Here is a 5,191-nt window from a genome sequence, read left to right as displayed (position 1 = left end):
AAAGTACAGGACATGCTTGTAACCACGTGCTGGTTGTCTGACTACACAAGGAAGGCCTGGAAGAAGAGATCTCTAGGACTTTCTCTATGGCCTATGCTCTAGGCCTTATTGTTAATAGCAGCAACTACTCTTAGTGTGTTTAGCCCTGGAGGATCACAGCAGACGCCAATGAGAAACATCCCACTCGATATTGCCACAGTCCAGAGCAGTTGGACCCTTTCAAACAATTGTCTTTGACAATGAGCTCACCATCAAAAATCTTAACACCAGAGGAAACCAACGTCCTTCCTGAGAGGGATGCATTAAATACACAGAAAGGAAGAATTTATAGTACAGGAAGTAGGAGTAACAGAACAATCTGAAAGGGACTTTAAAATAAGTTTGGAGCTGGGCAAGGTAGCAAGAAGCTGTAGTCCCAACTACTGGGAGGCTGAGGCAGGAGGATTGCTAGAGCCCAGAAGTGCAAATTCAGCCTGGACAACATAGCAAGACCCTGTCTCAATTTTTAAAAGAATACAAAGGCATGCAGTGAAAAGAGTATTACATCATCCTGGACAAATCACTTTAAATGATATTAATAACTTTGTTTGAAATGTGTATACAGCTTGAGAAAGAATAGAATCTACAAGGCAAGAACAGGACATTATTTTTTAAATTATCTCCATATTTTTAAATGAGCTAAATGAAATAGTAGAGATGAAAATATTGAAGCTGGGCACAGTGGCTCACACCTATAATCCCAACACTTTGCGTGGCCAAGGTGGGAGGATCATGAGGTCAGGAGTTTGAGACCAGCCTAACCAACACGGGGAAACCCTGTCTCTCCTAAAAATACAAACATTAGCCAAGCGTGGTGGTGCATGCCTGTAATTCCAGCTACTTGGGAAGCTGAGACAGGAGAAGCACTTGAACTCAGGAGGCAGAGGTTACAGTGAACCAAGATTGCTCCAGGCCAGGTGACAGAGTGAGACTCTGTCTCAAAAAAAAAAAAGGAAAGAAAAAAGAAAGGAAAATATAATCACTTGGATTTTCAATAGGTAGAACACTATTCTAGGGCCTGGTAGAAAGTATAGCTTTAGACTCCATGTATATTCAGCTTATTTTATTTTATTTTTGAGACAGGTTCTTGACCTGTCACCCAGGCTGGAGTTCAGTGGCACAATCATGGCTCACTAGAGCTTCAACCTCTTGGGCTCAAGCAATTCTCCCATCTCAGCCTCCCATGCAGCTGGGACTACAGGCACGAGCCACCCTAGTGTCATATTCAGCTAATTTTTCTTTTTCTTCTGCTGAGATGAAGTCTCACTTTGTCTCGAACTCTTGGTCTTGAACTCCTGGGCTCAAGCCAACCTCCCGCCTCAGCCTCCCAAAGTGCTGGGATTACAGGCGTAAGTCACCACACCCAGACCCTGCATTCACTTTCAAAGAGTCTTTAACAGAGTTCTCCAGCCTGGATTCCTCACTAGGGTTCCTTCTCATACACCATTACCAAAAAGGTGTTGCATGCTACCATGTGACCGGCATTAAGCTGGAAAGGAGGGGAGTGGTAAGAAAAATGAAGGCCAGTCTCTGCCCTTGAAGAATTTACTGCTTAGTAAGAAAGTGATTTCTGTGAGAGACGTACAATAATAGAATATACTCTAATGATGAAACCTGTCATTGTAACAGTTACCACGTGCCCAGCTCTATATAAAATGCCCACCCTATTGCATTTTGTAATCCTCATAACACTGTAAGATCAGTATCATCATCCCCATTTTACCATGGAGAAAACAGGTGCTCAGAAAGTTACAGTAACTTTCTCAGGTCAAACGAGTAGTAAATTTTAGAGTTAGAATTTCAACCCATGTCTTCTGACCCCAGCACCACCCACCCACCTCCTCTTTTTTTGCTACACTTGGCTGCGTTTGCACAAAATGCTTTCAGGGACTCGCTTCAACAGCACATCTACTCAAATTGGAACAATACAGAGATTAAGCATGACCCCTGCACAAGGATGACACGCAAATTCATGAAGCGTTCCTTAAAAAGAAAACAAAAAGTAAAGATGCTTTCAGAGCTTGCAGGAAGGAGAAATGGTTTGACCTCATAAAAGTGTCCGTCTTCCTCTTAATAGGAACCTTTTTTTTCTACACCATAATAAAACAATCATCACTCCGAGCATAATGTTTTGTCTAAAAAGTCAATAAATTATACATAAGTCATGGTTCCAACTTACAAGGAGCTTCTACTTTAGATAGAAAGTGAAGGGAAAACTATATCATGTGTAAATATTATAATATGTAAATAATATGTGTAATGTATAAAAATGAATGCTAGGAAGAACAGTAAAGATAGTCAAATAGTCAAAGAAAGCAGCATGAAGGAAAGGATAAGAGAAGAAAAGCAAAGGAGTCAAAGAAGAATAGAAAGATCGTAGTGGGCTGGGGCAGTGGCTCACGCCTGTAATCCCAGCACTTTGGGAAGCAGAGGTGGGTGGATCACCTGAGGTCGGGAGTTTGAGACCAGCCTGGCTAACATGGTGAGACTCCATCTCTACTGAAAATACAAAAATTACCCGGGCATGGTGGCAGGTGCCTGTAATCTCAGCTACTCGGGAGGCTGACACAGGAAAATCACTTGAACCTGGGAAGCAGAAGTTGCAGTGAGCCGAGACTGAGCCACTGCACTCCAGCCTGGGCAACAAGAGTGAAACTCCATCTGAAAAAAAAAAAAAAAAAAAAAAAAATCGTAGGGAAGTCGACTCAAACGTTTGGGAAATTTAATCTGTGTGTTCACATGAACATTGGCAGTTTTTCAATCCTGGCTCTTCTATTTACCAACTATTTGAAAGGTATTATTAACCTCTGAACCCCAAGTGTCAATTTCTTTCTCTCTCAAATGAGACGAAGAATTCCAACTTACAAGGAGCTTCTACTTTGTATAGAGAGAAAGTGGGGAGGGGGGCGGGGAATTATCTCATGTGTAATTATTATATTTATATAAAATTTATGCAATATAAATATTATGCAGGCTTTTGTCAGAACTAAATGAGATAATTTATGTGACATGCTCAGTGCCCTACACATCCTCAGAAGTCAACAAATGTCAGAAATATGCATGTATATTATTCCATCAAAAGCTGAGAAATTTGAGGGAAATGTAATTACAGCCTTCTAGAACATGAAGAGTTTTGAAAGAAAAGATGATAACTGTTTTCCATGTTCACAGAGGAGATAACCAAAAAAAAAAGGATTTAAATTAATACGATAGGAGTATCAGAGGTTGGAATACATTTCAGAGAGTTGGAAGAGGGGCAGGTTATTAAATGAGAAGAGATTGTTGTCTCTTTGGACACATTTTAGAAAAGGCCTTCATAAGGCAGGGGGGATAGATTCCTTCTAGGACTAAGATTATAGGATTCTGTGAATATATAAGTTGGTATTTGCCAATAAAAACTTCCTCCTGTGTGGCCCTTTGTATCCAATAATGATTTCCTGCTCTACTTTGGCTGCCAAATGTATCCAAAATGTAATCAGTGTGTAGATTCATAAGTGAAATTGCAAGCTTTAGAAATCATGGCTAATGCTCTAATCATTTGTAGTAGAGTTTTAAAGCCAGCCAATGTTTAAGGGGTCTTGGGTTTTAAACTCAGCTGTAGTTTTGTTTTAACCTTTTCTCCTTCCAAAGCCTCAGATATCAGCAAGAATCCTCTTCTTCAAGCACTTTCTTTTCTCATTAGAATTACTCCCAATTTCATCTCGAGTCAAAGTAAAATTTCACAACCTAGGCCTCCAGGGTATCAACCAAATCAAACCACTCCTCCACAACCTAATTCTCCAACACTTTTTCTAACCAGGAAAAACTACTAACCTCTGGTAAGCGCCACATCAAGAGCATCAGCTGCTCGGCCTTAACGCTTTGAGATGCTGAAGTTGAGACGGGCTGACCTGGCAGAGTCCAACCAAGTGAGGCAAGGAAGGACCCAGCAGCACGCGCAGAAACTGGACTTCCAGGCACTAGGTTCTCTCTGGAACTAATTTGCCTGTGACCTAAACCTTCCCGCTTTGAATGCGCAAGTCCCTGAATCTAGTTTGGCAGGCTGATAGCTGCCTCCTGTGTCTGCTTCTCTTATTTCCTGCTTTTGCTTAATCCCAGTCCTAACCTCTGGCTCTCTAGCAGTCCCTGGAATACCCTCACTTCCAGTCCTGAGGGCCCCCTGGTATTCCTGATTTTGGAGCTTAGAATGGCTAGGAAGGAAGATTTCACGCCAGCATTTTCCACATGCCTTCTACACGACGCCAGTGTAGACATGCTCCTCAGACTAAATTCTCTTGCAGATTCACTATGTGCAATAGCCCCACAGAGGTCTAGGACACCCTAGAGGACACCACGGAGGTCTAGAAATAAAGGGAGAGAAAATTACCTGTTTTTAACTTTGTCTAACCCAGGGTTTTCCTAACTAGACTGAATGGCTATCCTCTGGCCAAAATGTTTACTTCTCCCATATTAATCTCCTCCATCTAAATAGTGATTTAGGATTCATACTGGGCTCAAACCTTGGCTCTAAGACATACCACCTCTGGGTCCAAGTCACAAGTTCACCTCCTCAACCAGTTTCCATATCAGGAGATCAATGCTAACATGAGTTTATATCAGTATTACCTTAGGTTGTTGTGAGAATAAGATACCTTTCCAGCATGTAGTAAGCTGTCATTAAAAGCTCTACTTTTACTTATTTCTTTCCATGTCCACCACAATCCTTCTAGATAAAGTTCTACCCACTGTAGATTACAGTATCCGATTCCGGCCAGCCTCCCTGCTCTGGGTGTCTTCTCTGCTCCGGTGATTCCTGCATGCTGTTGCCAAAGAAGCATTACAAAATACTGCCTTCATCAGGTCCTATGTTCTTTTATCTTTTCTTTTCTTTTCTTTTTGTTTTGTTTTGTTTTATTTTGAGATGGGGTCTCGCTCTGTCACCCAGGCTGGAGTGCAGTGGCACAATCTCCGCTCACTGCAACCTCTGCCTCCCGGGTTCAAGCAATTCTTGATTCCCTGGTCCAGCTACTCGGTTGTGCCTCTTGAGTAGCTGGGATGACAGGCACCCACCACTATGTCCGGCTAATTTTTGTATTTTTAGTAGACACGGGGTTTCGCCATTTTGGTCAGGCTGGTCTCAAACTCCTGACCTCAGATGATCCTCCCAGCCTCA

General features: G+C 42.1%; 1 non-coding gene across 1 annotated transcript; it reads left to right on the top strand.

The window, feature by feature from the left end:
- Nucleotides 1-1,926: 1,926 nt before the first annotated feature.
- On the top strand, nucleotides 1,927-2,031 carry LOC123569948 (U6 spliceosomal RNA). Its single transcript, XR_006693820.1, has one exon. It is a non-coding gene; the product is annotated as a U6 spliceosomal RNA (small nuclear RNA).
- Nucleotides 2,032-5,191: the final 3,160 nt, after the last annotated feature.

This window comes from Macaca fascicularis, chromosome 17 (genome assembly GCF_037993035.2).
Source record: "Macaca fascicularis isolate 582-1 chromosome 17, T2T-MFA8v1.1".
NCBI lineage: Eukaryota > Metazoa > Chordata > Mammalia > Primates > Cercopithecidae > Macaca > Macaca fascicularis.
Note: the sequence above shows the minus strand (reverse complement) of the source record. Positions and strands in the feature narration are given on the sequence as shown.